The sequence below is a fragment of the Natator depressus genome, chromosome 2, assembly GCF_965152275.1.
Source record: "Natator depressus isolate rNatDep1 chromosome 2, rNatDep2.hap1, whole genome shotgun sequence".
Lineage (NCBI taxonomy): Eukaryota > Metazoa > Chordata > Testudines > Cheloniidae > Natator > Natator depressus.
This window is the reverse complement of record NC_134235.1, coordinates 36,334,230-36,352,756: the sequence shown is the minus strand read 5'-3', so window position 1 is coordinate 36,352,756 and position 18,527 is coordinate 36,334,230. Positions and strand designations below refer to the sequence as shown.

Genomic DNA, 18,527 nt, shown 5'->3' with positions numbered 1-18,527 from the left:
AAATCCCAGAAGGAACATAGTTGAGAATGTACTGCAGATGAGAGATCGGATAGCCTGAGTTACGCCCATTGTATGGGAGCACTTGGAGAGAGCACAGGAGACCCAACGAACCCATTATAACCACCAAGCGAAGCTTCGACGGTTCCAACCAGGGGATCGGGTGATGGTACTGGTGCCCACAGCAGAAAGTAAACTGTTGGCCCAGTGGCAGGGACCCTATGAAATAATCGAAGCCGTGGGAGAGGTGAACTATAAGGTGCGGCAGCCAGGCCGCTGGAAATTGGAGCAAATTTACCACATCAATCTTCTAAAACCTTGGCACGATTGAGAGGCATGCTTAGTCATGCAGGAGACCGTTCCGCAGGAGGATAACTTATATGAGCAAGTGAGGATATCATCCGACTTGACACCAATCCAAAAGATCAAGGCAGCTGACATGATTAATCGCAACCGAGATGTGTTCTCTACAAAACCAGGGCGGATGACTGAAACCTATCACCATATCCGCACGATCCCTGGAGCCAAGATAACATTGAGACCCTACCGAATCCCAGCAACCAAAAGAGAAGAAATCAAGGCCGAAATAAAGAAAATGTTAGAATTAGGGGTTATTGAAGAATCTGACAGTCAGTGGTCCAGTCCAATTGTTCTAGTGACTAAACCTGACAGTACCATGAGATTCTGTAATGACTTTTGCCGACTGAATGAAATATCCCAGTTTGATGAATACCCCATACCGCGCATCGACGAACTGGTTGACGGACTGGGTAGTACCCGATTCTTGACTACACTGGATCTGACAAAAGGGTATTGGCAGATTCCTCTGACCAAAGAAGCTAAAGAAAAGACAGCATTCTCCACCCCGGATGGACTATTCCAGTAAACCATCCTCCCTTTTGGGCTACATGGGGCCCCAGCCACATTCCAGCACCTCATGGATAAGCTGCTGCGCCCCCATACTAGTTATGCAGCTGTATACCTAGATGATGTCATCATCTATACGCCAGACTGGGGAACCCACTTGGAGAAAGTAGGGGCAGTGCTGCGCACTTTAAGGTGGGCTGGCCTCACTGCTAATCCTGCTAAATGCGCCATAGGGCTAGCAGAGGCTAGGTACCTGGGATATATTGTGGGAAGGGGCATAGTGAAGCCCCAAACGAATAAGCTAAAGGCAGTTCAAAACTGGCCCTGGCTGACCCGAAAGAAGCAGGTCCTCTGTTCCTAGGTGTGGTAGGCTACTACCGACGGTTTATTCCCCACTTCGCCACTAGGGCAAGTCCCCTAACAGACCTGGTGAAGGCCCGAGGTCCAGACATGGTAAAGTGGACCGACACAGCAGAGGGGGCATTTACAGACCTTCGGACGGTCCTCTGTAATGACCCCGTACTCATAGCCCCGGACTTTAACAGGGAATTTATTTTACAAACAGACGCTTCCGAGATGGAGTTGGGAGCAGTTCTGTCGCAAATGGTGGGAGAAGAGGAATACCCGATCCTCTATCTAAGCAGAAAGCTTCTCCCAAGAGAACAGAAATACGCAGTAGTCAAGAGAGAATGCCTTGCTGTCAAATGGGCTATGGAGACACTGTGTTATTACCTCTTAGGCCGGCGATTTACTCTTGTGACGGACCATGCACTCCTCCAGTGGATGTAGCGGAATAAGGAAAAGAATGCAAGGGTCACCAGGTGGTTCTTATCCCTCCAACCATTCCAGTTCCACATACGGCACAGGGCTGGATGCCACCATGGCAACGCTGATGGTCTGTCATGAGCATGCTGCCTGGCGTCCCAAGTTGCCCAACTCTATGGTGTTGAGCAGGAGGGGGGATATGTGACGGGGCAAGGCCAGATGGCTATAGAAAGTAGTGGGAGATAGATATATTAGCTCCAGGCTAAACAAATCCCTGGTACTAGGTTAAGTGAAATGGAAGCTGCTCCAGGTCAATTAAGACACCTGGGGCCAATTAAGAACTTTCCAGAAGGCAGGGAGAATGCTAGGTTGATTGGGACACCTGAAGCCAATCAGGGGCTGGCTGAAACTAGTTAAAAGCCTCCCAGTCAGTCAGGTGGGTGTGGATGTCAGGAGCTGTGGGAGGAAGTTGCGCTATTGGAGAGGCTGAGTAGTACACACCATATCAGGCACAAGGAAGGAGGCCCTGAGGTAAGGGTGAAGTGGAGCTTGAGGAAGTGAGGGCTGCTGTGGGGGAAGTAGCCCAGGGAATTGTACATGTCATGTTTCAAAAAGGTCAGCTACATAGTTGATACTATTAGGGTCCCTGGGCTGGAGCCCGGAGTAGAGGGTGGGCCTGGGCTCCCCCCCCACCTTTGCCCCCTGATTAATCACTGAGACTGAGAGACAACAGAGCCTGTGCAAGGAAGGATAACTTCTCCTCACCTCCCTTGCTGGCTTATGATGAAAATGGCTCAGTACACTGTGACCCTTGTCTCTAGAGAAAGAAGGGTTACATGGAGGGTCACAGTGAGCCGCTGAGGCTAGCAAAATCCACCAGGAAACGCGGGACCCACAGAGGCAAGGACAGAGCTTTTTCACTATATATATACACACACACACACACACACACACAGAGCTTTTTCACTATATATATATATACACACACACACACACACACAGAAGGTGGAATTTGCCCTACAAACTGTAAGAGGCTAATTAGTTAAAATGAGCTATTATCAGGAGGAGAAAAAAAAACTTCTGTAGTGATAATCAAGATGGCCCATTTAGACAGTTGACAAGAAGGTGTGGGGATGTGGGGAAATAGATTCAATATGTGTAATGACCCAGCCGCTCCCAGTATCTATTCAAACCCAAGTTAATGGTATCTAGTTTGCATATTAATTCAAGCTCAGCAGTTTCTCCTTGGAGTCTGTTTTTGAAGCTTTTCTGTTGCAAAATTGCCACCCTTAAGTCTTTTACTGAGTGGCCAGGGAGGTTGAAGTGTTCTCCTACTGGTTTTTGAATGTTATGATTCCTACTGTCAGATTTGTGTCCATTTATTCTTTTGTGTAGAAACTGTCTGGTTTGGCCAATGTACATGGCAGAGGAGCATTGCTGGCACATGATGGCATATATCACATTGGTAGATGTGCAGGTGAACAAGCCCCTGATGGCGTGGCTAATGTGATTAGGTCCTATGATGGTGTCACTTGAATAAATATGTGGACAGAGTCGGCATCGGGCTTTGTTGCAAGGATAGGTTCCTGGGTTAGTGTTTTTCTTGTGTGGTTGCTGGAGAGTATTTGCTTCAGGTTGGGAGGCTGTCTGTAAGCAAGGACTGGTCTGTCTCCCAAAATCTGTGAGAGTGAGGGATCATTTTTCAGGATAGGTCATAAATCTTTGATGATGCGCTGGAGAGGTTTTAGTTGGGGGCTGAAGGTGACATCTAGTGGCCTTCTGTTATTTTCTTTGTTGGGCCTGTCCTGTAGTAGGTGACTTCTAGGTACTCTTCTGGCTCTGTCAATCTGTTTTTTCAGTTCAGCAGGTGGGTACTGTAGTTTTAAGAATGCTTGATAGAGACCTTGTAGGTGTCTGTCTGAGGGACTGGAGCAAATGCGGTTGTATCTTGTAACTTGTTTCTTCAGCAGGAAAACTGACTCTCCTCCTCTGCTGATCTCTGAGGGGGAGGTGTCAGACCAGTGGGTAGCAGAGAGAGATAACATCTCTGCTTTGGGCATGAGCTGTCTTCTAGTAATGCTACCGTGTTATTAAAGGGAGCTTTCCCTTAGTGAAATGTGGGTGCTGCAGTGAACCTGAGCCCTCCAACTCCTCCCAGTGACAGGTTGACCTGGTCTAGCTCCCATACTTCTCTGCCCCCCCCCACCCCCATCAGCTGTTTGTTGCATTAGCCTGCCACTCTTTATCAGTCTTCCTGAACTTCGTGTGAGGGGGGAAATTCAGCAGTGTGCTAACAATGCTATATTATATATTTGCTTTCTCTGCATTTGTTTTTTATAATGTGTACTGTATCGTATTGAGCGTGTTATCAATGCTAAACAAATACCTGTTTTAAGGAATGAAGGCATAGCACAGTAGACCTAGTTTCTATACCTGGGTCTCCCATAGACTTCCTATGTGACCTATGTTCTGGTAATAAACTTAGTATCCACTTGATTTCCCCATTGTATGTTTGACCTCATGAGTCTGTCAGATCAAAAATTCGGGAAATCAGCTTGTTTGGATAGCTTACTTTTCAACAGCTTATGTGAAGAATTTTCAGTTGATCAGCCAGCAATGCTACTCCTGAGGGAATTCTGTGTCACAAAATTAAAAATTCTGCACACATTTTAAAATTCTGCAAATTTGTCAAAACAACACAATATAATCACATCATTTCAATTAATTTGGTAATTTATTTCAAAATACCTGTCAGCAAGTATGTCTGTAACAGTACAGATTCAGGAAATACTTTTTCACAAGTAGATTCCTTACTGAGCATATTAGCACATTTATATGGCTCCACAGTGAGCGAGCAGGACTGAATCTCACACGCATGTCCAGTCCTGCCCCCTGATCCAAGTGTGGGGTAAGCCGGCTCAGTCCAGCAGGATCCAAGTGTGGAGGGGCTTAGTGGGTGTGGGCAACTCAGTGGGGGATTCAGGTGGGGGGAGGGGATCTGAATGCACAGGAGCTCGGTGTGGGGTTCCAAGTGCAGGGGGAAATAGGACTTGCAGGGAGGTCCAGGTGAAGGTGGTTGGAGATCTGCAGGGGATTCTGGGGGGATAGTCTGGGTGCTGGGGGAGTGGAGCTTGGTGGGCTCCAGGTGCAGCTGGTTGGGGCTCAGTGGGGTGGGAGTCTAGGTGTGAGGCGCTTGGCAGGGTGATCCAAGTGCAGGGGGGTGGGGTTCAGCAGGGTCGGGGTTTGAGTGTGTGTGGCGGCACAGAGGGGGATGGTCTGAGTGCAGGGGTGGGGTTCTGGATGCAAGAGGGTGGGCTTCAGTGGGGGCAGGGTCTGGTGGAGGTTGGGATGCACCAGGGTTGGGCAGATGCCTGTACAGTGATCCCTTCCCCCCGCAACTGGGAAGCACTGGTGGCAGGAAGTGGGGGGGAAGTGTGGAACTTCCGACAGCAGGGGGAGCTTCCTGGGGGTGGTCTGACCCAGCCCTGGCAGCAGCAGATGAAGTCCTGTTCCCTGACAATCCAGCCAGAACTAGCAACTGGAGGCCAGTGCATGATAGGAGCCACCGGCCAGGCTATCCCCAGCCCTACCACTCCCTGGCTCTGGACACATGGCAATAGTGAGCAGGAGGGATAGAGAGAACCATGCTCTGCCCCCTGAGGCAGTGATTTACATCTTCTCCAGCTGCTTCTTATGCCAGAACCTGATGCATCTTACCTCCTCCCCCCAGACCACTGCCCAGGAGGGGCATCGGAATCAGTTTTTTCTGCCGGAAAAGAATAAATTCTGTGGGGGACATTAAGTGAAAGTATGGGACCCTTACTGAATGGGGGAGGCAACCTAGTGATAGATGATATGGAAAAAGCTGAAGTACTCAATGCTTTTTTTGCCTCGGTCTTCACAGTCAAGGTCAGTCGGGGCGGGGGGGGAGCAGCCTTCAGTGGTGAAAGAACAGGTTAAGGACTATTTAGAAAAGTTGGACATGCACAAGTCCAGGGGTCCAGATCTAATGCATGTGAGGGTGCTGAGGGAGTTGGCTGATGTGATTGCAGAGCCATTGGCCATTATCTTTGAGAACTTGTGGCGATCGGGGGAGGTCCCACACGATTGGAAAAAGGCAAATACATAGTGCCCATCTTTAACAAAGGGAAGAAGGAGAATCCGGGGAACTACAGACTGGGCAATCTCACCTCAGGCCCTGGAAAAATTATGGAGCAGGTCCTCAAAAAATCCATTTTGAAGCACTTGGAGGAGAGGAAGGTGATCAGGAACAGTCAACATGGATTCACCAAGAGTAAGTCATGCCTTACGAACCTGATTGCCTTCTATGATGAGATAATTATCTCTGGGTATGGGGAAAGCAGTGGACATGATTTACCTTGACTTTAGCAAAGCTTTTGATATAGTCTCCCACAGTATTCTTGCCAGCAAGTTAAAAAAAGTATGGATTGGATGAAAGGACTATAAGGTGGATAGAAAGCTGGGTAGATCATCGGGCTCAACGGGTAGTGATCAATGGCTCGATATCTAGTTGGCAGCCGGTATCAAGCGGAGTGCCCCAAAGGTCGGTCCTGGGGCTGGTTTTGTTCACCATCTTAATTAATGATCTGGATAATGGGATGGATTGCACCCTCAGTAAGTTTGCGGATGACACTAAACTGGGGGGAGAGGTAGATACTCTGGAGGGTAGGGATAGGGTCCGGAGTGACCTAGACAAATTGGAGGATTGGGCCAAAAGAAATCTGATGACGTTCATCAAGGAATAGTGCAGAGTCCTGCACTTAGGATGGAAGAATCCCATGCACTGCTTCAGGCTGGGGACCGACTGGCTAAGTGGCAGTTCTGCAGAAAAGGACCTAGGGATTACAGTGGATGAGATGCTGGATATGAGTCAGCCTTCTGGGCAACAAGGGCACATTGTTAATGGCATATTGGGCTGCATTAGTAGGAGCATTGCCAGCAGATCAAGGGAAGTGATTATTCCCCTCTATTCGGCACTGATGAGGCCACATCTGGAGTATTGCGTCCAGTTTTGGGCCCCCCACTACAGAAAGGATGTGGGCAAATTGGAGAGTCCAACAGAGGGCAATGAAAATGATTAGGGGGCTGGGGCACATGACTTATGAGGAGAGGCTGAGGAAACAGCTTATTGAGTCTGCAGAAGAGAAGAGTGAGGGGGGATTTGATAGCAGCCTTCAACTACCTAAAAGGGGGTTCCAAAGAGGATGGAGCTAGGCTGTTCTCAGTAGTGGCAGATGACAGAACAAGGAGCGGTGGTCTCAAGTTGCACTGGGGGAGATCTAGGTTGGATATTAGGAAACACTCTTTCACTAGGAGGGTGGTGAAGCACTGGAATGGGTTACCGAGGGAGGTCATGGAATCTCCATCCTTAGGGGTTTTTAAGGCTCAGTTTGACAAAGCCCGGCTGGGATGATTTAGTTGGGGTTGGTACTGCATTGAGCAGAGGGTTGGAGCAGGTCTCTTTCAATGCTAATCTTCTATGATTCTAATTCTGTGCTTGTGCAGTGGTGCAGAATTCCCTCAGGAATACAACATGAATTGCCCTTTAACAGATCTCGCCAAGTGTAGCACATAAGCAAATCCTGCCGTCCTTACTCAGACATAAATTCAGTAAATTGGACTGGAAATTTTGTCCAGGTAAAAGATGGCAGGATTAGATTGCCATAATTAGAAACACTTTCTTTTCAGAAGTACAATTTATGATCAAACAATTTTAAAGAGAAGCTACCTTCCAGAATGGACCAGCTTCTATTACCACCAACCATCCCACTATAATTTCTCTGCTGTGGAGAGTAAGTAAAACAATGAAAAAACGATATAAATTGTGTTTTATAATGGAGTTGACCCAATCTTTGTCTTTGATGGGACCTTAACATCTATGTGTAACTCAGCCTGTTTCCTATATTTTGTTTTCTAAAAATAGCAAACACTCAGGTTGAATTATTTTGGAATCTCTCGAACACTGATAAGTACACCCTTGATAAGGTTAAAAAAAAAAGCCATTCCCTTTTTGTAAAGTCTAGGGTAGGAAGTTTCACTTCTTTGCATTTCTGCAGCTACATAACCCTAATCCTTAGACATCCCAACTTGCCCTCTCCTCCCTACCCTCCTGGTGCTCTCTTGTCATCAGATAGAGGTGAGATTCTAAACTTTGCTAATTTGAAACATCTCAGTTTTTTCAGAACAGCTGCAAAGAGCTATGCCAAGAAGGAGCCAGTATAGCTCACTGTTTTAGGATTTGGTGAACCTGTTTTCCAAATTCCATAATTTCTTTCATAACACTGTAGTAAGGGTTGTAGCTGTTATCAAACTATCTGAATATAGTAATGGTCTCAAGTTGCAGTGGGGGAGATTTAGGTTGGATATTAGGAAAAACTTTTTCACTAGGAGGGTGGTGAAACACTGGAATGTGTAACCTAGGGAGGTGGTGGAATCTCCTTCCTTAGAAGTTTTTAAGGTCAGGCTTGACAAAGCCCTGGCTGGGATGATTTAATTGGGGATCGGTCCTGCTTTGAGCAGGGGGTTGGACTAGATGACCTCCTGAGGTCCCTTCCAATCCTGATATTCTGTGATTCTATAGCACAACTTTGTTCTGCATTTATTCCCAAGATGGTAGCTGCACACCTTATTAGTTTTGTTATTACCCTCTTGTATTTGTTTCCAGACAATAATTGCATTAAAAATGGAGTTAGTTGAGAGTGCAAATCTGTAATTTAGAGCAGAAAAACATTAGTGATGTTGGAGTTATTCCAATACAAGCATTATTGACGCAGCATATTCAATGTTAAGGTTAAACTTAAAAGAAATCCTAATATGTTAATGTGGAAATGCACAATTACAGCACCCAAATAACTTTAATTCTCCCCTGTAGTGACCTATGCAACAATCATACATTTATGAATAAGGAATTTTAGTGTTTGTAGTCCCCGTTTAAATGGATTTTTTCATTTTTTTTTACACTGTTTTGCCTCCTGGTGTCTCTACAGGGCAGAGTTAAGATTGTTTGGATGCCTTGGTGCTGCATTCCCTTATCACTCTGTTATTTCTGCAAATATTCTCCAGATCAAGCTCCCAGGCAACTGGAATCTGTTATTTACAACAGTTAGTACAGCTGAATGTTTTTTAAATCAGAATGACTGAAGTTGAGAGAGCAAGATCTTCTACATCTGTTAATAATTTTGTTTGGATGCTTTGCAGCTCAGATTTCATTGATTTTATTTCAGACAATTCTCAAATACCTGCCTTCATTTCAGACATATTCCCATTCTCCATTGTACTGTGTTTGTGAGTAGAACATTGGCTCCTGGGGAGTTTTGCTACGGACCTTGCTGCTTCTCTTAAGAAAGATATTGTTACTAGCAGTGTGTTTATGTACAGGTGTTTGGAGTTCTCCAGACGCTAGTTAATTGGGGTCTCCGAGTCATTTAAATTGGCAAATGCAAAGACTGATGCTGTGGAACTCTCTTAAGGAGCAGTCAGCTTGTCACCTGCTTCCTTCCTCTCTCTCACATGCACTATTTGGAATTTAGGAGTTTATGAAACACATTAGATAAAAGACGGGGGGGGGGGACTGGAAATCCCCCCTAAGGGAGCCTGCCTCTTCTGAGTCTTCCCTCTTCTGAGTCCTCCTGGTGGAATTCCATGTGGGCATTTTCTGTAGCCCTGTTTATACTAGAAATTATCTGAGAACATAAAAATGGCCATACTGGGTCAGACCAAAGGTCCATCTAGCCCAGTATCCTGCTTTCCAACAGTGGCCAATGCCAGGTGCCCCAGAGGGAATGAACAGAACAGGTAATCATCAAGTGATCCATCCCCTGTCACCCATTCCCAGCTTCTGGCAAACAGAGGCTAGGGACACCCTCCCTGCCCATCCTGGCTAATAGCCATTGATGGACCTATCCTCCATGAATATATCTAGTTCTTTTTTGAACCCTGTCATAGTCTTCTCTGGCACAAGTTGACTGTGTGTTGTGTGAAGAAATATTCTCTTTTGTTTTAAACCTGCTGCCTATTAATTTTAGCCATTGGTGTAGCTGCATTAGTTTAAACCCCTGATGTAGACAAGGAAAGTCATGATCTGCTCCAGTGGAATTTACCCCACTTGAAACCAGGATAAGCTCCACTAGCAGTGTGGATAAAAATCAATGATTTAAAAAAATCAGATTTTTTTTATTTAAATTGGATTTTTTTGATAATGTTTTTTGAGGAAAAAACTTATCTAAAGATAGTTTTAATTAAGATACATTATAGCTCAAAGGTATCTCACCATAGAATAGGGATTATAAATTCTATAGTATGAGACAATATATTCATGTAATGTTTAAGAGAAGTTTTGTAAATGAGTTCCAATAGATCATGGATTAGGGACCCAATTTTATGGGGCTCCAGGGGTTTCTGTATAGATTATTTAGGTTAATCTTTCTATCTACCCAGTGGGACTCAGTGCTCACTCTAGAAGATACCATCAGAGATGCTTAGTTTTGCAGTTCTCAAACTGTGAATTTGTGTCTCCAGAGGTAACATGCTTGTTAACAGCAAAAATGTTTTTAAATAAATAGAGAGGTGAGAAATAACAGACCTCAACTCTATTGTTCTTCTGCAAATTTGTGTTCTCAGAGTCAATCCCTTACCTCTCTGTAAAAGTGCAAAGTTTCAAAAAATTCAATGAATAGAAGATTGTTGGGGGCGGAATAGATCTGGACAAGGAGAAGAAGTCTGGAGATAAATATGAGAAGTGAGGGACATGTTTGTTTTGTTAAAATATTATATGTTTGCTGTTTGAAGAAAAAAATCCAGAATACTTAATGTTGTTTTTGTTAAATAAAACAATTTATATGTCTGTCTGGTGATGTTCTCCTCTTAATACAGCATGACAAGAAAATCCTCAAACATTAATGATTAACCTGTTGAATTGGAGATAGTTTACCTCCCAATGACTTCATAAACATCTGCTTCAATTACCTTTGGTAAATGAAATAACCAATCATTCATTTTCTGATCTAGCTGTAAAACTAATCTGAAAAGTTTTCAGAATAAATCACTGTTTAAAAATGTATAGTGTGTACCTTCTAAAAATGAAACCTACATCTACCTCTGAGTTGTGAAGAATATGTATTAAAGGTTATAACAACCAACAAGAATGCACTTTTATGTAGAAAACCATGATTAAATAGAGTCTTCCTGACTAGTGATTTTGATTTAAATCAAATCCACCCTGTCCACTAGTGCAAATATCAGTTTGCTTTCTTCACAGTAGGGGTTTGCACTGACGCTGCTACGCTGATGGCTAAAAAAAAAAAGGTAACTAATTCCAAGCATAGACAAGACTCAAGAGTGCTTCATCCATCAGAGAAATCCGGCAGTTTACAGACTAATATGTTCTGATATTCTTTTGGAACAATGGACACAAATGGAATTTCCAACTGGCTGGCAGTAGTGTCCCTTTCTTATCAATGAGGCCTAATTAATGTATAGCACTGAGTCAATTTTCTTATTTTTATTTATAAATTCAGTTTCAGGATAACAGTAAGGTCCAGATCCACAAAGGTACATAAATGCCTAAGTCCCGGATTTGACTCCACTCCGATTCACAGAACTCCCACCAACCCCTGACAGTGAATAAACTCACTCTGCAGCTAAGTTTTCAGGGTAAAAGTTCCTTAGGCATCTATGTTGCTCCCTTACTCTAGAGTGTCCAGATGCCTATTTCCCCCAGAAAGCCCTGGAGTGATTCACAACCCTGGGGAAGATGAGCATTCATCTGCCAATGTTGCATGTGGGGCCCAATCCAGTAGGTGTGCTTCGAGGCTGCCTATCTGCTCAGGTTCCATTCAAATACTGGCTGCCAGAAGAGGCGATGGTAGTGCCACTTTATAACTTTTATCCCAGTGGTTAGAGCACTTGTCTGGGGTGTGGGAGATGCAGGTTCAATTCCCCCTCTCACAGCCCCCTTTTTGCATTCCAGTTCGCTGGCTCCTAATCAGCACCTAGGTCCAGTACAGTGAGTGCTGGTGGACCCCCACTTTTAGGGAGCTTCTGCCGCTCCTGATTCCCACCATTCTTGCATTTTAAGGACATCAAAAAGACATTAAGGAACACTTCAATAATGTAAGTGGTACTCTAATCACTATATCTGATTACAAAATAAATTTAATTTAAAAAAAATTTAAAAATGCATTTACTAACTCATGAAACAAATTAAAACATGCCTTAAATATAATTTTCTTTAAAAAGATTAACAAAGAATCACAGGTTTCAGAGTAGCAGCCGTGTTAGTCTGTATTCGCAAAAAGAAAAGGAGTACTTGTGGCACCTTAGAGACTAAGCAATTTATTTGAGCATAAGCTTTCGTGAGCTACAGCTCACTTCATCGGATGAGTAAGTCTGATGGAGTAGGTTAGACACAGGAAATATCTCTCACTATGTCACACTTCCCTGATCTATATAACTGTAAATGATGCCACCGGGTACCTTAGGCCTAGTTTACACTAGAAAAGGCTTGCTGGTATAGTCATACTGGCATAGGTATACCACCAAATCCTCCTAATATAAGCACACAGTAGATTATAACTGCCCCCCCACCCCCCAAAAAAAGGGTTTTCCTGGTTCCTCAAACAAAATAAGCTATACTGGTGTCATAGGGTGGCCAACTGCAGAGTGCCTCCTCTTAGCCTCAGGGTGGCCCTGCATGAAACCCCCTGCCTCCATTTCCCTCTTCCAGGGGCCTCAATAACACCACACAAGCTTTCAGAGTAGAAATATCCTTGTGTGGGGTTAATTTATTACAGAAGTCCCACAACCATAATCCAGAATTTCCCAGCACAGTCTAAACAATACAGTTTTTATTTCAAGTTCCAATAGTCCATCAACACACCTCATCACTCTGACATGTCTTACCACACCTCACCCCACCCCCTCTGACTAGGGTGTTCTCTGCCCTGTTTCTTTCTTTGGTATAGCTACAGCTTTTACCCAGAGACATCAGCAGCTTATCCCCATAGTCATTCTCTAACCTTCAGCTCTCTACAGCCCTCTGGCTTCAGCTCTCCAGCTCAGAGAGCCAGCAGGCTTTGCCTTCTGCAACTCGCAGTCTTCAGCCCCTCTAGCCTTTTTGTGGGTGACCCCTGACTATCTTCTGCTTTCAGCAGTCTGATCTGGCTCCATTGCTCACTAAGGAACTCTTACTGCCCCATCCTTCAAGGGCAACTCATTCCTGAAGATCTCAAACCAGTTCTGCTCTTCTGAGTTCTTTGTGGGTAGCTGGGTTGGTTTGTTTGTCTTTCTTTCTTCTCTTCCTCCTCTAGGTTCTGAGCTTTCCTGTGCCCTTGGGCTGTCTCTCCTTTAACTCCCAGGGGCAGCCCTGTCCTCCTCAAACTAGGGCACATCTGGACTGGAACAAGAGAGGTGGGCCTAATTTCATTTAAGGGGCCATTTATCCTGTTGTGACTGGCACAAACACTTTTTCCCAGTTTAACTATGTCTACACTACAGTTTTTGCTAATGTAGAAGTATTGCGGGGAAAGGGGGAAATCACATGGTTAGCAGCACTGAAATACCAGCAAAAGTTTCTAGTGAGGACCTGGCCATAGCAGGAGATGATGTTTTGCTGACACCTCATCAGAAGTATGCAGTGTAGTTGTAGCTGTGTTTGTCCCAGGATATTTGAGAGACAAGGTGGGTGAAGTAATATCTTTTATTGGGCAAACTTCTGTTGGTGAGTGAGACAAGCATTCATGCAACATGGACCTGAAGCAGAGCTGTGTGTGGCTCAAAAGCTTGTCTCCAGTCTCACCAACAGAAGTCCATCCAATAAAAGACTCACCCACCTTGTACCTCATCACAAGGGCTTTCTGTTAAATTAAGGCACATGGACTGCAGCTTACCAATGGATAAGTGTGGCAAATTACCGGCACTACAATGATGGGTCTCACGCTTTCTCTTCTTGGTGTGTGTGTGGGGGTTTTCTGGGCACCGTTTCTTGCCCCTGAACTGGGGTATTAACTGCCCCACTAGTGTCCTAGAGAAGGGGAGTGGAGAGGGAGGGACCCGGGCCCACCCTCTACTCTGGGTTCCAGCCCAGGGCCCTAGGGATAGCGGTAAACCACTAGAACTAGTGGTTCCTTCCCCTGGGCTACTTCCCTCTCCTGCCCTTCAGCTTGTGGGGCTTCCTGCCCTCCCTCTGCACAAACCAGGTGTCACTTTACCTAGGGTCTTGGTCTTCTTAGCCCACCAGAGCACTTCTCCAGACTCTCCTCTGCTTCCCTCCAAACTGCTCTTTGCTCCAACACCAATGCACTCTGTTTCAACTCCTCCAGACTGCTCTTTGCTCCAATACCAATCCTCTCTGCTTCAACACCAATCCACTCTGCTTTAACTCCTCCTCATGTCTGATTGAAGCAGGGTTTTTTTTATCATGTGACTGGCTTCAGGTGCTCTAATTAATTTATAGCAAACTTTCTTCCCTCTACAGGGCTCCCTTCTAACACTCTTCTACTGCCCGCTGGCCATGCTGTAGCACAACAGGGTTACCGCCTAGCTGGTATTTGATGAGCCTGGCTATACATTCAAGTATATAGTTAAAATATAGAATCAATGCAGTTTGGAAAAAAAATAATCTCAGTGAAGACAGGCACAAACAAAGCAGCTTGGAGAAACTCAATCAAGGTAAGAAAATGATGTTATCAATCTTATCTGTATGTGTTAACTCTAGATACTCTACGTGGCTGTTGAAGGAGAGGGGGTTGTGGAGTTGCCTTGTGGTTGGGGGCTGGGGTTGCCGCAGGCTTGCCTTGTGTGGGGGGGTAGGTACCAGTTTTTGTTTGTTAGTTGTTGGGCTTTTTGCATTTCAAAAAGGTGGTAACCCTCAGGCCCTCTCAGAGGTCTAGAGTGGCCTGGCCCACTTCCAGCTTTTGAGGCCCCTAGCCATAATAAAAATAAAAAATGACAACACACGAAAACAAAATAAGGCACCAAAAAAAGAGTAAGACATAATTTGAATTTTTTTTATTTAACAAATGCTTTTCTAGCCTTTTTCTGTGCAAATGCACTAATTATTGAAGAAAAAAATCTAGATTTCGTGCAATGTCACAGTTGATATTAAGCATGGCGAGCCCATTCAAACGCTCTTGTCCAATAGTGGAACGGTGATAGTTCTTTACCTGCTTCAACAGGTTGAAGGTGCATTCACCTGAAGCCACTGATGCAGGCAAACTGACAAAAATACACAATGCAATTGTGATATTAGGAAACACCCCAGAGAGTCCAAGTTCAAGTATTTCCTGAAGCAATTCCTTTAGCTTGCAACCCAATTTAAAGTTCATGAAATATATTCATTTGAGGAAGATGACCTCATCACTGAGATGTTTTGAGATTTCTTTGTTGTACTGTTGCTGAAATTGTTCAGCTGCAGAAAGTAGATCTTCATTACTCAGTCTGTTGAGCTGCCAAAGAAATCCAAAAAGGATACAAATTAGTCGCAGTGACTCAAATCGATGTGTAGGACCTGATTGAATAGAGTCATTGATGACAAGGAATACATTGACCCTATAATGCTGCTCGGCATCAGATTCAGTAGATAAGTTGCGGTTGGTGGAGAACTCAGATGAAATACCAATATTCTGTGCTACTAATTGGATTCAGTCAGGATCGCCTCCCATTGTTCACTAATCTGTTGAATGTCATTGATAAGACTTTCAATGTTATCCCTCTCAATATCAAGTGTAGCATTGCGTACTTCAATTACCAGATTAGTTTGGTGGATCATTGTAAGTAACTTCATCCACAAAGATGACATCAGAATGCATTCAAATTTGAACATGTGCTTCTGAATAAACTGAAGTTCAGTTCAAGCCTGTGCAGTGAGATTGAGATATTCAAGCTCATTTAAAGCCTTTGTCACTGAATTCAAATGCTGCGCAACTGGTTGAACACCATCAATCTGTGCCGACCATCTAGTTTTGGACATCCCATGCAGTGAAACAGGAAGATACTGCTTCAGAATTTCCCACCTTTGTGGACTGCTGCTGAAGAGATTGTACATTTGCTGAACAGTTCCAAAGTAAGTAATTGTCTCCTTGCATGATTCAGCACAGTCATCACCTACAAGGTTTAGTGTGTGGCTTCCACAGCTGGAGAAAATACAGTTTGAATTATGTTCAAGCAGAACTGCTTGTACACCTTTGTACTTCCCAGCCATATTAGATCCATTGTCATAGATTTTTCAAGTCTGCATTGGTCAAGCCTAACTTAAAAACTTCTAGAATTGCTAGTACATGAGCAGCAATTTCCTTTCCAGTTTTTCTTGTGAAATTATCAAACAACATAAACCCTTTTTCAATTGAAAATTTTGAGCTGTCTACAATCTTAACATATCTAATAACCATAGCAGTCTGTTCCTTGTGAGAACAGTCTGGAGTGGCATCAACAATGATTGAAAAATACTTGGCATTTCGAATCTCATCAAGAATTGTTGTTTGTACAAATGACCCACATAGCTCAATAAACTCGTTTTGTATGCGTGTGGAGAGATAATGGACTTGCATGCGCTTTTGACTCTCTTGTGATTCTTGAACACGTTTAACATGCTCTGATAAAAATGGGTCATATTTGCTGAGGAGCTCAACTTAGCCTAGAAAGTTTCCATTTGCACACTCACCAATATGTTGACTGGAACCAAAGAAAACCAATCCTCGCTCAGAAAGAAAAAGGATGACATTCAGGATGCACTCAAGAAGTTTTTTCCAGTTATTAGTTTCTGTAGAAAGTTCAGTCAAGAGTAAATTCTCAACTGAACTTTCAGCTGATGCTGCCCTACTGGCTGATTTCCATGCAACATAGTTTTCTTTGTGTGATGTTGAACTCTCATGTGATGGTATTCGGTCTTTCAACTTCCTCCAACCTCTGTTGATGCTCCATCCTGATTGATCAGAGAGAACTGGTGCATTTTCAGCACTTTTGTTCAAAATGAAGCAGGGTGCACAGTACAGAGATTGTTTTTCCGTACTCCAGCATAACCAGTCTCTTGTGCAGGTCTCACCATTTGGAAGAGTTTTGTCAGCAGACGAGTAGGGAAAGCATGATTATCAGCATTTCGTGGAATGTTACTTGGAATTTCAAAACAACTAATTTGAAGAAAAGATTGCATTTGGGCAGCATTGCTCTTGTCAATAATTCCAATGTCAGTCACAGTCAAACCTGTAGTACTCATGAATTGCTCTTGCTGTGTAAGATCTGCATCTTCCTGTTGCTGTTGAGTTTCTTGATCATACACAGGATCTTCAGCTGCATCTGTTACTGCTGGCACATCTCCTTCTTGACTACTGTCCTCATGTTCAGGTACTGGCATTGAAATATCACCTGTTGCAGTTGCAGAGTTTTCAAAACCCAGGGTTGTGAGTTCAATCCTTGAGGGGGCTGTTTATCCTGCTTTGAGCAGGGGGTTGGACTAGATGACCTCCTGAGGTCTCTTCCAGCCCTAATCTTCTATGAGTCTATGAGCATTGTTTGTTGGGTAAGATGTGTTTTCCAGTGGCTTGAGAAATGAAGTTATTGGCTTTGAGCTCTTAGCTGCTGCTTCATTCAGTTGTTTTTGCCATCTCTTGCTTGCACAACTTTCAAATCTCCTCTTCATAGTGATCTATCTGGTCAATATGTAGCCTATCCATACTTGAAATATTCTGCTGTAAATAAGTAGATTATCTACACTTGAAATCTTCTACTGTAAACATGTACACAAATGCTGAATGGTACTCAAATGCTGAAAAGACTTAAAACAAAGGAATATTAATTAAGAACACAAAATGAAACAGTCAGACAGGTTATTATCATCACTGAATCAAAACTCAAGCACGCAAGGTATAATATAACGGGCTGAGCTGAAGACAATATAAATATATATATAAATAAAACACAGACACGGATACAGACAGAGGGATAATGTCCAAAAATTTCAAATTTGTGTCCTCACAAAACTCACTGTACAAGATTGTCCTCACAAATTTTCACCTTGAATCTGGGCCTATAGACTATGAAAGCCTATGATGATGGCCAAGCTACCAAGCTAAGGCTCCACCAACCAACCGGTCACCTCTTTTAGCTACCGTATGAAGATGATAATGAGGAATTCTCAAACATAAATAATTCCTTAGTCAACTAGACATAAAACTATAAAGACACTAAAATGTAACAATTCTCTACCTTTCAACATGCACTTGATCCAGCACCAGCCACTAGTAGTGGTTTGTTTATATAATCAGTTGATCTGAGAGGACACGTTCATCACGGTCTAATCTCGTGCCATCAGAACTGATATATTTTTATTAGTATTTATGAACATTTTTAGCTCTTTAATATGACAAAATTTATATCAGTTAACAAAAAAATTATGTCTTTTACCAAATCACATCTTATTTGCTTAAATTTGCTGCTCTAAGCTGAGAGAGTGTGTCACATTTTGGTCCAATAGGGATGTGCATAAAAACAAGTTGCAAAACTTCTCAAATGCCAAAAAATTAACAAGTGTCTAAATTTGAGGCCCCCTTTGAGCTTGAGGCCCAGGCCAAATGGCCCTCCTGGCCTGCCCTCTGATTGGCCCTGGTAACCCTATCAACAGAATGCATGGGAAAGACAAAGATTCTTTCAAGTTGCTGTTAGGTAAGATCTGTTATTTCTGGGAGTGACTTCAACAGGGCCAGGGTTTAACTCCTTACTGTTAACCTACTTCCCAGCCCAAAGCATTGTCACATGTCATCTACCATTGAGAGAGACAGTAGTGCCATTTATAGTACAGACAGAAAGGTAGGATGACATGTATTTCTAAAATCTATTAAATTAATTTTTAAAAATTGCAGTTACTTTGTAAAGATTAGTCTGTTAGT

General features: G+C 43.6%; 1 protein-coding gene across 2 annotated transcripts in view; it reads left to right on the top strand.

The window, feature by feature from the left end:
* Positions 1 to 18,527, top strand: part of ODF1 (outer dense fiber of sperm tails 1) — a 72,024-nt gene that overhangs the window by 3,292 nt on the left and 50,205 nt on the right. The window contains exon 1 of one of the 2 annotated variants that reach the window (XR_012637729.1): positions 14,132 to 14,316. The exons of the other annotated variant lie outside the window; for it this stretch is intronic. The gene's annotated coding sequence lies outside the window, so the exon portion shown is untranslated. Of the gene's footprint in view, positions 1 to 14,131; positions 14,317 to 18,527 lie in introns of those variants that run through there. 2 annotated transcript variants of the gene reach the window in all.